At 39.7% G+C, this 16,234-nt stretch overlaps 1 long non-coding RNA gene across 1 annotated transcript in view; it reads right to left on the minus strand.

The window, feature by feature from the left end:
• LOC116098011 overlaps positions 1-14,372 on the minus strand; it is a 29,484-nt gene extending 15,112 nt beyond the window's left edge. Inside the window, exons 1-3 of the long non-coding RNA XR_004121664.1 lie at positions 13,984-14,372; positions 13,573-13,670; positions 11,755-11,850 (exon numbers count right to left, since the gene is read on the minus strand). This is a non-coding gene — a long non-coding RNA (uncharacterized LOC116098011). The remainder of the gene's footprint in view (positions 1-11,754; positions 11,851-13,572; positions 13,671-13,983) is intronic.
• Between the last annotated feature and the right edge of the window lie 1,862 nt (positions 14,373-16,234).

The following is a 16,234-nucleotide window of genomic DNA, read 5'->3' on the forward strand; positions in this document are numbered from 1 at the left end:
GGGGAGGGGGAGGGGAAGGGAGGGGAAAGGAAGGGAAGGGAAGAAAAGAGAAGAAAAGAGAAGAGAAGAGAAGAGAAGAGAAGAGAAGGACAGAGAGAGAAAGAGAGCAAAGAACATGAATGTACACATCCACACACCACTCAGCAGACACATGAAGACAAGAGATAGAGAGACTGGGGGAGATTTTCAATGAATTTACTAAATGAAAATTTTCTCTGAAGCAATAACTCAACTATATTAGAGACTTTTGTTTTGACTCTGTGTATCATGTAGCCCACGTGGCCTCAAACCGTCTGTGGATCTAGTCACAACCTTGAACTCCTTTTGCTGCCTCTACCTCCCATATCTTGAAATTACAAGCATATCTAGCCACATCCAATTCAGCAATTATTTTACAACCAATTTATCCCCATTCATCTTGTGAAGGTGATCTGTTTGCTTTTTAATAACTCATTTTTACAGACACCCACAGCACTTTGCCCTTTATATCATGTTCACTATTGGAATACTGCAAAACTGAAATTCAATAAAAACAGATCTCCTCTTTTATAGTATTAATGCTGTCTCAGATATTTCAGTACGTAAGTTATTTTTCAAGCATGATTCAATATCTAATAAAGATGTATCTTCCTGATTATCAGAGAGTGGTGACTATGTGTTTATTGTCATTTCTTAATGGTGCTGTCTTCAGTCTCTTACAAAGCACTCCTGGTGTGCTTGCTCCTTCAGAATGGAGCCCAAGTGACTTCTCGGGGCTTCCGGCAATGACAGTCTATTCATTCCTATCTGTTTCCAGTTCTAGTAAGAATAATGAGCTTGGAGTCAGGTTGAAATCTTTATTTACTTAATATTCTCAGAGGTCACTCTGTCTCAAAATCCAATTAAATGATGCCTTCACTGTTGATAACCTTTAAGAGCAGTCATGGTAGAGTGGAAGTAGACTTGTGGGGAGGGTTCACAGCTCGTGCCCCAAGCCAGGTTCAGCCATCTATCCTCAATAAGCTAATTAATTGAGCCCAATTCACAGTGAAAAATGATGAAAAGGAGATTTATTCATTGTGGTTACACTGGGAAGGGGGACAAAGAGCTCCAGCAAAGCTACTCCCAAGTTTGTCTTTCAGTCTCTTGGAGTTAGACTAGAGTTTAAACAGAGGGCCAAGGAGTAGGATATGGGAAGAGTTACCGAAGGGGGAAAGAATATAATCAAAATATAGTGTATGAAAAAAATTAAATATAAATAAGTAAACAGAGGGCCAAAAATAGATACATCTAAGTAACCTGGGTCAAGTTGTTGAACTGCATACCACTAACCCATCATTGACTGGACTTCAGTCTCATTCTTTGAGGTACTCTGACAAGTTGCTAGAGCTAATGCTCAATAAACTACCTAGGAATCCCTTAGTACAACTGAATTATTACATAAAAGTAGCCAACACAGAGAGGAAACTAGGAAGAGAAAATTTATATTGGTTAGGTAAATAAACATGTGGAATCTGCATTTGTGGGGAAATAACTAATCATAAATGGTTAGATAAACTTCCTTGTCTGAGACTCCTGGAAAGGGTGAGAGGATAGAAGAAAGGAGAGAAAAGGTTGCAATAGGTGACAAAGTCTTCCAAGTGATGTGTAGAAGAAATGTAAATAAATAGCTAAGTAGGTCAGAAGGTAGGTAGGTAGATAGGTAGATAGATAGATAGATAGATAGAGAGAGAGAGAGAGAGAGAGAGAGAGAGAGAGAGAGAGAGAGATAGACAGATGATAGATGATATAGATAGGTAGGTAGAAAGAGATATATATATGTGTGTGCACTCACTTTTTTTATGAGAGTCTGAAAACCAATCATGTGATCTTGTAACTAGACATTAAGTTACATAAATCCTTTACTTAATAGATAAGGGAAGGAAAAGAATTAAGGAAAGAGAATAGAGTTTTCAAAGTGGGAAAGCAAAAATGTAGTGAATTTATTTTATTTTATACATCACTATAATTTAGCATAAGAAATATCTGTAATATCTGCCCTTAAATTATAAATTGCTTGTGTGTGTGTGTGTGTGTGTGTGTGTGTGTGTGTGTGTGTGTGTTTATCAGCTTTATGAGCTTTATAGATGAGTGAGCTGGAATTTTTATCTATTTTATTATGTGACATCTTCAGAAAAAAAAAACCAGTAGCTTTTTTTTATCAAACAGGCAGAAAACTTCATAGCTCATAAACAGAAGCAAGCACATCACCCAGGGGTGTTGTAAAAGAGCCACAGTAACTTTTTGCTCGGTAATTACACATTTGGGCACAGTTTTTTCAGATTGTGTTAATTGTCTAACAAAGTTGATAAAATGAATTTTCATAATCTACACAATGTTCAAAAGCACTAAACATAAAGATGAAGTGCCTTGTACTGAACCCAATAATAACTTTCCCATTGATAATCAAGTCAGCAACATTAGACAGGCAGCATTGCTCCAGCCTCTCATGTTCTACACTTGATCTTAGCCAAGAGGCCAAGAAGCAATAGACTCTCGTGTTCTAAGAAGGAACTTCAGTATAGGTTGGAACAGAGACAGGCGACGCAGAGTCTGGGAGACTTTACATTATTTGTGATGAAAAACCTCTTGCATTACACAATCTGTTTTTATTGATAATTTTTATTTTCTATTATAGAAAAATCTGTAATGTACTTTATATCCATCAATGGAATAAACAAAATCTTAGGATTTTGAAACTTGTTACTAAGAATTAAAAAAATGTCTCCCAGGCCCCAACATACTTATAAATAGGTACTTAGAGACAGCTTGGAGACTAAAAACCATTTTGAATTTACTTAATTGGCTGTTCGACTTTCCTTCTAAATAAGCCAGCATACAATTAGTCAATGGCATGTTTTCACAATAGTTTAACTGGCAGTGTTAGGGCATGGGTGTAAGACTCATTACACCACCAGTTACAGCAGCCTGCCTCTCTGATGCCCGTTCTTACTGCTATTCATCATTATTTCTACCCCAGGTTCTTTCAAATCAAACTTCCCTTCACATTCACTAACCCAATAAGCCTAAGAAAATCAAAAAGAAATGAAGTCTCAGAAATCCCCTGTGAGGGTTCTTTGAGATTCCAAGCTGGATGTTGGAGAGCCAGGAGTGTGAGCAATCTAAAATAAGAGCTGGCAGCAGAAGCTTGCCAGCTGTTACACATTTACCAACCCAGCTACATTTTTCCTCCCTCTGGGCTGAATAGTTATAAAGGACCAATCTTAACCTTATTTGGATTAAATTTTATACCATTCACATGAGAAGACTGCCTTCAAAAGTTTGTGTGTTCACTTTCCTAACTCAGACTCTGTGGTGAATTTACACATCTCTGATGTCCTATTACACTTTTGTGACTGAAAGGCCTGGAGAAAGACACTATGACCTATTTGTTAATCAGAATGGTGACTTAAAATTCAATCAGTTTTTGTGATGAAAAAGCCTATGAATATACATTCATGGTGCATCTTCAACTCCCATTTTAATGTGGTTTATTGTTTTTAAAATGCTAAAATACACTGATGTTACTTGTTCATAAGAACTGGATTGCTGAAGACACTATGTGCCCTGGTCACAGGACATAATCAGCTGGACCTGCCTGAAAGTTTTCTTCCTGCTCATTAGCCTTCCTGGTGCCAGGAGATACTATGTAGGCTGAGGGGGGTAAAGAACTTGTTACTAACAATCTTACTCAGCTGTGGACCCTGGATGCATTACTACTGCTTGGCCAGACAAAAGGCATCTTAGTGGCATACTAGTTAACGTCACATTAGTGGCAAGTCTGTTGGGGCTAGCCACCTACTTTCTGATTAGATTTGAGGCCTGTTCTACCAGAGAGAATTCACATCTAGCATTATAAACTCAGTTGAAAGTCTATGGATGGAGAGGTCATAGGTCATAGTTGTTTTTCTAAATTGAAGATGATATACCCAACAAAGTTCCTTCTCAGTAACTATGTTATGCCCCAGACTGGTGCTGATGTTGGCTTTGCTCAGAGAGATTTCTATTTGTTGGGGTCACTGATGCAGCAACTCCTACCAGGTCAAAGAAGGGAGAATAAGAGACTGTTGAATGCTCAACCATAAAAGGGACTATATTAATCCTTCACAAAGTGGATTTCTCATAAAGCAGACATAGAGCATATAAGAACCAGTGGCAGCAAATGGGAATTCTGTGCATCACCCACTTCCGACTGTGATACGGCTATTATACTTTTGAACCCATAGCAACCTGATCACCAGCCAAGGAGCTGGGTCATTGGACATCTTGTTATGGAGATGAGAGGAGTTCACAGGAGTTCCAGGCACCCTGGAGATTATACACACTAGTTGATGGAGGAAAGAGAAATATTTTATCCAGTGGTGTGGCCACTGACAAGGTGCTCATATTCCTGTGGACAAATCCTTACCCATCTTCCTGTAATCATGCCTAACTAAACTCATTTTGTCATCAAATAGAAAAATATTTAAATATAGAAAGGAGGTTGATTGGTGGGAGGAGGGAGATCCATAAGAGAAGAAGAAGAAGAAGAAGAAGAAGAAGAAGAAGAAGGAGGAGGAGGAGGAGGAGGAGGAGGAGGAAGAGGGAAGAGGAAGAATAGAGATTATTAAAATGTATTATATAACACATCAAACATTTTCTTACTTGATAATTTGAAAGATAGATCTATTATCTCACAACAGAGCAGATAAGAGGTCTTTACCAAAATGGCATACAGATTCAAACTTTCCCCATGAAGTAAAATTCCAATTTATCATAGGGAAATAAAAACAATTAAAAACAAAAAACCAAGACAAAACTAAAAAGTCACCAACAATCAAGATATTTACTAGGAGAGTGTATTATATTCAAATGACATGAAACTAGAAGAGACAATTCTGCAAACTGGCTTCATTCCAACCACGTATTAACTGCATAAATTAACAACCTATTAACTGCATAAGTGGGGATTGAGAACAGCATTTCAGATTGTAATTATTTTTATCTATTACTTCATTGCATGTTTATTTGGCCTTAAGTCACCACTGCTAAATAAATAAATCCATTCTATTAATTACACAACATTACCTATGCAATAGGTAACTGGTCATAAATCAAGCCTTGAACAGCAAAGCTAACCTCCTTTGATATTAGTGTTTTGTCAGCTTGCAAATTTTCTCCTAGATAAATACCTTGGTTGTTGTTGGTGACTTTTTATTTTGTCTTGGTTTTTGTTTGTAAGGTTTTCATATATTTTAAAGATTTCATTTTAAATTTATATACTCTTTTTCTAGTTATTGCATATATGTACAATAATATATAAAGCCTGATATAGATGAATACATATATTCATGTTCTATATGATCCTCGTGATAATCTTAACTCTGTACTATATCCTAATTCACAGTTAGGTAAAATAAAGCCAAGAAATGCTAAGTATATTGCCAAGTTCACCATTTAGTAAGTGAAGAGTCACAGTGTCTGTCCCTAGATCTGTACCTATGATCAATATACTACTTCTTTAAGGACATGCTCCTTAATTTCTGAGCTTCTGTATCTTTACTAACTAAATAACTAAGTAACTAACCAACTAAATAAATAAAGAAGTAAATAATCAATCTAGGAATAGAATTAAAATTTGTAGATGTATTGGTAAGAAATAAGTTTCTAGCAGATTAGGTTTCCCTTCTGTCTTTCTGATGTCTCTTTTGGCACTTTTCAGGAACTATTCTTCTATAGATTAGGAGTATCTAGGCCCTTCATAGGGTTCTTCATAAGAAGGGAAAAGGCAAGCATAAGCTCTGATTTACTCTCACACAGATGTTTCAAAAGATTTGAATATTATGAATAAACTTAATTTATTCTGCCAGTCTTGGACTGCTTGGAGTCTGAAACCCAAGTTCCAACCAGAACTTCAAATAAAGACTCACAGATTTATTCTCTCACTCCTCCTGGCCTTCTCTCTACTTTCAAACACACCACCTGGGTCTCCTGGGATGCAGAACTGGGACCATGTGGTGCCTGATCCAAACTCAATTTAAGAGACCTAACTCCACAGTCAGTCCTCCTCCCCTGCCTGCTCACCAGCACCCACCCCTTTGATTCTGTTAGTCTGGTTATGCTTGGAATATGAACCCAGAGTCCCAACCAGAACTAGAAACCTAGGTAGAAACTTCCTGAGCCAGCCCACCAGCTAGCCTGACTCTTCGCTACCTCTGGCTTTGCAGGCTCCTGAGATTTTATGGTGCCCAACCCAGAACTTTAGCTAGAGATAACCAATGACACCATCTGCTTGCCTATCACTTACCCTGCCTACCATGCTGATCTGAGATCAGTTTCAGCCTATACTCCGAAACCCAAATTGGCTCCAAGACTTAAAACCAAATATCTTTCAGCTAGCCCATCATCTGGTAGACTGGGAAACAGCAAGGACCACAACACCCACTCATTGAAGGCAAAACCAGATATTCACACCAAGAAACTCCTCGAACAAGAAATACCCACAGCAAAAACACAAACATGAACAACCAAAATAATGTACTTCTTCCAGAAACCTACTGCAAGAGACTCTGAGCAAAACAATTTAACTAAACCCAAAAATAGCAATTTTGAACATGTTCAAGAACTTTATAGAAGATATGAATAAATTCCTTAACAAACACCGACAACACAAACAGTTCAATAAAATATTCAAAAACCCACTCTATAAAAATAGAATTTAACACAGAAATAAAACCACTAAAAGAAAGCCAAACCAAAGTAAAGCTTAAAGTGAGAAACTCAGAAAGTCAAGCTTAAAGCTCAGAGAAAAGCCTCATCAGCATAATCAATGAAATGGAGTGGAGAACATCAGGTCTAAAAGACAAATGGATAGCTCAGTCAAAGAAACTGTTAAATCTTTAAATAACAACAACAACAACAGCAATAATAATATCCCAGCCCAAAACATCCACGAACTCTGGAACACTATAAAAAAACAAAACCTTCAAATGATAGGGATAGAGGAAGGAGAAGAAACCCAGGTGAAAGATCAGAAAATAATTTTTAACAAAATCATAGAAGAGAATTACCCAACTTTGAAGAAATATATGTCCACTAAGGTAGAAGAAGCATCTAAAACACTAATAGGACCAGAAAAGAAACTCCCCACAGCACAGAATAATCAAAACATTAAATGTACAGAACAAAGAAAGGATAGTAGAAGAGGCAAGGGAAAAAGACCAAGTTTCATATAGCCAAGCTCCTCCATCAGTAACACTGTCTCCTGTCCCTTACAGAGCTACCACTCAGCACCCCTATTACTTGTGACACCCACAGCCTTAATACATGACTATCACAGTGCACTTAGCAGTTTCATGAACCTCATGAACAGGGATCAAAGTTCTAAAAATGCATAAGATATAAGTATATTAAAAACACTGAGGGCAAATCTGTAGAATACTTTATCTATCATCAGTTCTATGTAAGTTAACAAGCAACTGAAAAATAAATAAGTATATATCACCTATATAACATGACTCCTGAAAACAAATTAATGCTTTCCTGAGATTGGGATGGGGGGTTGTAGCAAGTAGAAACAGACACTCCAGACTCCAAGAAGGAGCTCAATTTCCTGTACCCCTAAACTGAATGAAAGGATCTGGGGTGCTGAGTGAGTTTAGATTATCTGGCCAGAAACATTTGGAGCTGAGGGGAGAGGAGAAGGTGAATAGGTAACAGACAATTGAGATGCCATCTGCTTTGGCATGGGGAGCAACCACAGGAAGGAAAGAGACAGCAGCTTCTAAGCATGGGGGGTAGAGGGGAGGGAGGGAGAGAGAGAAGCAGGAGGGAAGGAAGGGAGGAAGGAAGGAAGGAAGGAAGGAGGAAGGAAAGAAGTAAGGAGAGAGGGAAGGGAAGAAGGAAGGAAGGAGGAAGGAAAGAAGGAAGGAAGGAAGGAAGGACCAAGACTCATGATCCCACTCATATCTCAGGGCCTGGATAGCTCAAAGCCCTAGGAAGTTTTCCAAGCTCCCTAAAAGAGAAATAATAATGTTATGAAACTGAATTGTTGATATCAAATATGACAAACTATTTAAAAAAAAGGCAGAAGAAGGTGGGGCATCAACAGTAGACCTTACTGAGGGACCCAAGGGACTGTGGCACATCAGTAAAAGTAGTGCACATTCACTATTCTGATGACCCTCACCTCCAAACTCATTAGTGATCAGCAGGGACCTACAGGAGCTTGGATGTCGTGCACCCAAAACTCCAGTTCTCGGTGCACAGCCCATTTGTGCTGATTTGCACTTTGGAAAAAGACAACAGAAAGGAATTTCTTCTGCCTTCCTCCCTTAGGTCTTGATACCTTTTGCTTATTAATTTTCTGTCTCACACCCAGTGGTTGGCATTGTGCCCTGATGGCTAACTGCTTCCCATTTCCTACGATTTTCATGATGTGCCACTGATACCCTTCACCATCTTGAGAGCTCGTCACTGTTTTGCCTTTCTCTCACCTGCTTATATAAGAGCTTCCCTGGATGACCACATGGGTAATTCTCTATCCCTAATCACATTCACCTATAATATATATGAGCAATGATCTCCTTTGCAGTAGCCTGAAATTCTTCAAAGACAAGTGAATACATTTCTAATTCTCATTGTGGATCTGAATTGGCTTAGTGCATGGTCTAGAATTTCTATATGGCCTTATAGTTGTTATGTGTTTTCTCACTTTTCCCATTCGCCTAGATTGTGTATTTATTTATAAGAAATCCAAGTTTAAGTCTAATTTATCTTCATTTTTCTTGATTCTCAACTCTCCCCCGATACATAAACAAATGCAGCCTTTAGGACACATTAGCCACTGAAGACTCACTGAGTAAAGCAAATTGTCTAAAAGGCACTCACCAATTTTAAAAGTTGATGCAAGCTATTTATCTGGGAAAATACTAAAGAAGCATGGAAAAGTGTTTGACTTTCAGTCTTCCCATGTGAAATAGTGACATCTATTTTATTTAACCTAAAATCTACAATATCCCCACTGTGGTGGTTTGAATGAGAAATGTCCTACAGAGGCTCACACATCTGAACACTTAGTCTGCAGTTGGTGCTGTTTAGGAAGGTTATAGGACCTTTGGGAGGTCTAGCCTAGGGAAATATATCGCTGTGGGTGGGCTCTGAGGGTTTGTAACCTCACCCACTATCAGTTTTATCTCTGCTTCATGTTTGCAATTGAAAATGTCTCTCAGTTTCAATTGACTCTAGCTGCCTGCTGCCAAGCCTCCTCACAATTATGCACACACTCTCTCTCTCTCTCTCTCTCTCTCTCTCTCTCTCTCTCTCTTTCTCTCTCTCTCTCTCTCTCTCTCTCACTAGCTCTCGCTCTCACTCTCTCCCCCTCCCTCTCTACCTCCCTCCCCTTTCTCTTTCTCTCTCTTTCTCCAGAACTATAGGCCAAAATTAACTCTTCTATTCCATTCTAGTAGGTGTTTTATCACAACAGAAAGTAACTACTTCAAGTAGCCTAGCCATTCACCTCCAGTAAAGATAGGATACGGTAGGCCAAATCCTGAAATAGTACCTAGGAACCCTAACTCTTGTTACCACATCACATGTAATCTCATTCCCTTGATGTAGGTAAAATTTGCAATGTAACTTTCCTATGATTGGGCAAGATTACTTGACAAAGTTGATGGGGGGTTGAAAATGCCGTTAGGATTTCTAATCTATTGAATTGCAACTAATTCTAAGGAAGGTAATCTTTGTGTGAGACTGACTTGAGCAGGTGAGCCTGTTAAAGGTCAGACCCAAGGGTTCCAAATAGTTGCAAATGTTCTCATATTGGATCTGGATAAGCAACTGGCCATATTGTAGAATAGGCATCACATATACAAACAAACAAACAAAATAAGTGTTAATTCTATTATTTTACCAAATAGTGAAAAAACAAGACATTCCAAGAGGCTCTTTGAGAACACTTCAGTTCACTAGCCACATCAAATTAAAACTAAGTTCTGAGAATTAGCACCACCCACTCAACCAACGAAATGAGTCAACCCTGGCTCAGGCCTGGTAGCAGTTTCATTCCAATCTTGACAAGGTTTTATTTAAGATGTAAATAGCAGAATTCTTATTCTCTTGAGATTTTTCTTGGGGTCAACTTCTCATAACATCCTAAATAAAGATTTTAGGTCATAGAAACATGGAGGGATCATGCTTAGACTCATGGGGAAAGAACAACTGGCTGATGCTCTAGAAATAACCCATATCTCTTTTATGCATCCCATTTCTGATACATCTGTTTAAATGTTGTTGATAGGGGGCAGGGCTTCCCTGTTGGGCACTGTCTGAGTTTAAACAGCAACTATGAATCACAGTTTCAGAACTGTTCTATGGGGATGAAGATGGCATAGTTAGTAAATTGCTTGTTGATTAAGTCTGAGAACCTGAGTTTGATCTACCAAAACCCGTGTGAAAAAAAGCTGCATTTGAGGGGCTATGTCCATAATCCAAGAACAGTGTGGAGGAGGAGACAGGTAGATTCTTTGAGTTTGCTGATCAGCTAGTAAAGTCAATTCAGTGACCTTCAGATTCAGTGAGAGTCTCTACCTCAAAAATAAGGTAGGAAGTAATAGCAGAGAGCATTTAATAACCTCAGGCCTCCACAAGTATATGAACATACATGCACACACATCCACACACACATTGACACACATACACACATTTGTAAACATACACAAACATAACACATACACACAGACAAACAATCTTAGTTGTTAAAACTAAAGGAGATCCTAAATTTCATGATTAACCATAATGAGGGCCTAAAGGAAAAAAAATCACAGGAACTCATTTCCTTATCTACTTTCACAGAATATGGAAGATCACACTCAACCTTGTAAAATTTAGTCCCTGTCTCTACACTCCCATTTTTCTCAGGCGTTCCTTTGGCCAATCTCTCACAACATAGTGAGCTAAGAGTAAAATAATTAATCAATTAGTATGTTTTAGGGGTCAGACCAACAAGAGTTATACAATTGCAGAGGTTCAATACATTGCTAAATTCACTGATGAAACCCCCAGCATTGAATGAAACTTGGCTCGCCAAAGGCCACTTTCCACAATCAGACCAATAAACTTCTTAGAAGACAGACTGAACCACATATAATATGAAACATCTCTAGCCCTCTAGGGGATTTTCGTCTACATTCTGTAGATAGGTGCACACAAGGGGCATGTGGAGACAGGCATGAGAACAGAGCATATTTAGAAAGATCAGCCAACCTGACAGCAAAAGGCCCCAAGGCAGGGCATATTGACTTAATCCTATCTACTGTGGTATTTCAGATGTCACAACATCATGTGGTGATCTCTCTCCCAGGATCTCTAAGACATCTAAGGTAGGCCTAGTCTTTCAGCTCTTCAAGTGACTGCCGTGTGGTCCCTACCACCCATATTACATGATGTGTATCCTTTTCAGGTTACTCAGTGTGGTAAGCATTCATTCAGTTGTATGTCATGTCTCTTCTCTCACTCTCATCAACTTTCTTGACAGTCTCTGTTACTATGGAAGATATAACTAACTGGCTGACTATACCATTGTCCACTGAGCAAGGTAGGCCGTTTACAGTTGAATTAAAAGTCCAGGCATCATTTACTTAATGTCAATCATTTAACCTTGGTAAGGTTAGTTTTTACAATAACTCTTAAAAGGTGGGTATCGTGATTACATTTTATAGATGCATAAAGAAAGATTCAGAAAGACAGACTGCTTACCCCACACTAGGGTCCTGGTGCTCTGAGTAATAGCCTTGGTAGATGTACCATTCTAATCAATGCAGCACTTTAGCTGGGACTCAGTTTCTTCTTATTCTAAGAGGAAATAAAAGTGAACATCAGGCTTGTTGTCTGGATAAAGGAAACAAAGTGAGAGAGTAAATGCGAGCTTGTCAAACACTATGCAAAGCACTGCCACACCTCTACATAAGTACCACCTGAGAGTTCTTAGCCTATATACCCTGGCATTATTTCAAATAATATGTACTTTGAACTACAACATTATCCTCTTGGAATTTTAATATTATATGTACCCATACTAGAATTTTACCCAAATTTACTTTTGTGGCTCAAGACAATTAAAATGTGAGCTTGTCATAATGTTTTAACAACTAAAAATATTTATGTGCTTCTAGAAACAACAATAAACATCTAAACCCAGAAGCACTTTTGTGGATCTCTGTTCTACTTAAAGTTGGTATAGACCCCAGAGCAAGATACTAAACTTCAGGCGTTGTGCATCTGACACTTACTACATTCTAAAACAGTGTGCTAGGCGCTCAGGACCCGAGAGAGGCAAAGCAGCTTCCTTAATCTCAAGTAGTTTGTAGCTAAAAACAGGCAGCTTCCATCGGGGAGACTTAATATCCTCCTGATAAGCTTCATTAAACAACAGTAAGAGAATGAGAAACTCTACCCTGTGGCTTCTACCCCACACGATGACTGTATCCTTAGTCAGCCTTGTGAAATTATTTCAAGATTAAGGAATATATTTATTTGTTGATTGCATATTTTGAAAGAAACCAGTAACAGCATGGGGGTGCTGCAGAGATCACAGGCTATGATACAATTGTCATTTTGCTGAGTTGCTAAGTAGAACAGCCCCATTTGTCAGGATGGGGGAAAGGGATGAGATGGACAAAGATTGTTAGGGAGAACAGCAGAGTTTGTGAGGAAAGAAACACAATCCCATGACCCTGACCTGAGTACATGGTCTTCATGTCAGGTATCTGCACTGCCTCTGTAAAGGGTTTAGGGATGTGTGCACACAGCTAGCATAATTTCCAACATATACCTCCAGATGCTGTTTGAAATTTGGCGTCAACATACACAGCACCGTGCTACCATCATTAAAAAACCACTAAAACAAAGGAATTTGCTGTTACATTTTTTTAAAAAAAGATTTACTTTTAGTAGTGAGTGTGTGTGAGTGTGTACCTGTGTATGTATGTATGTATGTATGTATGTATGTATGTATATGCATGTATGTATGTATGTATGTATATGCATGTGCACATGAGTATGGATGCATACTGAGACTAGAAGAATGTCAGGTCCCCTGGAACTGGAATTACAGGTGGTGGTGAGCTGCCCAGTGTGGGTGCTAGGAACCAGATTCAGGTGCTCTGCAAGAGCCTTATGCACTTTTAACCATTGAGCCATGCCTCTGATTGTACATGTTTAACTTCCTCAGTTCGCACTCTTTTGAAAATGAACGCCAATGAAGAGGAAAAATTTACGAAACATTTAAGATGTTCTCAAGTGCATCCTGAAAACTCTGCCAAAAATGCTTTCCCTCTTCTCACACGTATCTTAGTTACTTTCTGTTGCTTCGATATAACATCAAGACAAGAAGCAGCTTAAGGAAAAAACAGATTATCTTGGCTTATGGTTGGAGAGAGAGGGGTCCATATAATGAGTGGAGACACAGCCATAGGCAGCCAGAGCTGCATCTGAGGGATCAGGTTTTCAACTCCAGGTTACAAAGAAAGCCAACTAGCACTGGTTCAGGTGAGGTTATAAACTCTCAGAGCCTACCTCCAGTGACGTCTTCTACCAAGGCTCTACTGCATTAAGATTCCATAACCTCCGGAATGGCGCCACCAACCGGGTACCAAGTGTTTATATGGATGGACCTGTGGGAGACATTTCTCATTCAAATCACCATGACTTGTAGGTAAATTTAAGAGATGACAATGTTAAAGAAATCCACCGTGCTGGCATCCATGTCACTTGTTATGCCAGGTTATATATGTGTGCATGTGGAATTTCCAACCTTTACATACACATTGGGCAAACACTACCATTCCACTGGAGATGGTGTATATTTCCTTACTTGGAAAGCATACACACACACACACACACACACACACATACACACACACACACACACAGAACATGTTTTATTTAATATGTGATAAGTTTTAAGATAATTGAGAGTAGTCTCACCAATTATATTTTGGATGCAGGTAGACAAACTGATGACTTGTGTCTCTCTGTAGGTAGCTTCTATTTAACAAATCTTCAAAGAGCAACTTTGGTCTAATAGGCCACTTGAAGGAAACAAGAATGAAAGAGAAAGGGTTGCAAGCACCTAGCAGCGAAATAAGGAAACTACAGCTTAGTCCTTAGGGAGAATGCTCAGCAATGGGTTACCATGAAATAAAAGAGGAGACCCAAACAGTCCAGAACACACTGTCATGCCGATATTCAAATGGACATTAAGCATATCCACTCTTTCTTTTGTTTCTAATTAATGGCAGAGTGTCATTTTATACTCCCTTTGCAAGGCCAGGAGGTAGAAATCCTGGCAAGATAAATACATCTGACCACTGGGTGTGTTTCGTTTCTTCTGGTTGCTGGGCTATGTGGGGCCGGCAAACGGTGTTCCCAGTCGTTTTGTGACCGCCCCTTCTTTCCTCTTCTCCCTAACAAGGTTAGTGAGATTCGTGCAGATTGCTGTGTTGGGAAGGGCCTTATCACTGCCTGGTGATCGCAGTTCCAGCCCTGGACAATGAGGGTTCATCCAAAAGCACAGCTTCCTTTCTGCTACGGACAGGAAGCCCTGCCTGTGACAGCAGCGAATGCCTCACGCAGGGCCTGGCCAGGCCAGGCGGCAGCTGGAGAGCTGAGAGGAAAACCGTTTCTAGACCTGGTGTTTGTGCAATAAAATACCAGGTGGCGATGTGATGGGAAAGCTAAAGGGGAAGTTCAGAAATTGTTGTGATAATTCGCCTGGGATGTAAAAGGAATTGTGAGATTTTTGAAAGAGAACTCACGAACATCAAAAGGTTGCCTTCTGTCCGACCTTAGTATGAGGCTTATTGTACGTTGTTATGTAATGCTTGGTTGATTATCACTGGGAGGCCTGCTCTTTTGTGAAAGGAAGTGGATGACTAGTGGATCTTGGGAGAGAGGAGGTACAGGGGCAAAGGACTAGGGTAGAGGAGCGGAAAGGGAAACTCAGGTTGGGATATATTGTATATGAGGAGGATGAAGAAGAAAAGTACCTCTCAAGCTAAGAAAACTAAGATGTGAGAAACTGAAGGTGCAAGGAGTACTATAAGTCTCCATCATAGCCCGGTAAACACATTAAAAGAGATTTGCTTCTCTGACAACTACTAGAAGTGGGTTTCGAACTCAAATTCTATTGTTCAGTTACAGAAGACTGAATTGAGTCCCGCCATTAACAGTGTGTATGGAATGTTGTTAAACACCACCCGCTGGAACAGTTAAAGTGAGAAACGGCAGCAATTGGGTTCCCTGTATATTTTATTTCCACTTACCACATTCCATCCTTATCACTGGAAAGAGAGGCCTCAATTGTGAGATGTGTTAGGATCCCTTCAGATGCACCAGAGCAGGGAGCTGAACACTGTCTTCAATGTCCTGGAGCTGACAATGAGGAGAGGACACAGGACAGGTCCCTGCAGTAGTTAAGGATCTGGACCTAGTGTTCTCTGCAAGCCTGGAGCTGCTAAGGCTGGGGCACGGGTGGGTGGGGGAAAGCAAAATACCAAAGAAGAGATAAAAGGGTCAAAGCAAGGTCACAGAGAAAATGTCTATATTTGGATGAAGAAAAATAATTTCACTGGATGCACATCTAGATAAAAGAACAAAAATCAAAGGAATTTAATAAATCTAGAGGCCCAGGGATGAATAGGGACTCGGATGAAGCAGAAAGGGAGGGTAGAACTATGTGTGGGCAATTAAAAGTGGAGAATTGGCAACGCTTTAGTACTTGAGAGACAATTTTCGTAGACAAATGAAAGCTGAACACAGACTGGCAGAAGGACTGGCTTGCTGATGAGCAATTGGTGAGGCAGCCGAGGACACATGCGCAGACAACCTTTCCGAAAACACGGTCATGGAAGGAAGAGCCAGAGTCTGTGCAAACCTAGAGGACGGGGCTGCTGAGAAGCAAAAGCTCTGACTGTAGGAACTTTAGTCCACAGAGATAAAGACAGTTAAGGAAAAAATCAGTGAATTACCCTTTGTCCCCAGGGAAAGGAAACATCCCATTTAAAAGAAGTTACAAATCCAAAAGTCAGGAAATCCAGCTTCAGGTTGTTTCTGTGTATACTCACGTAGGGGAGCCAGAGCCGTCAGTACCAAGACACTCTCTGCTACCTTAAAGTTAGATTTGAACCCACATCTCAAGTATTGATGTGTTTGGTAACCCCTGCCGCCCGCCCCCTCG

The sequence above is a fragment of the Mastomys coucha genome, unplaced genomic scaffold, assembly GCF_008632895.1.
Source record: "Mastomys coucha isolate ucsf_1 unplaced genomic scaffold, UCSF_Mcou_1 pScaffold20, whole genome shotgun sequence".
Classification (NCBI taxonomy): domain Eukaryota; kingdom Metazoa; phylum Chordata; class Mammalia; order Rodentia; family Muridae; genus Mastomys; species Mastomys coucha.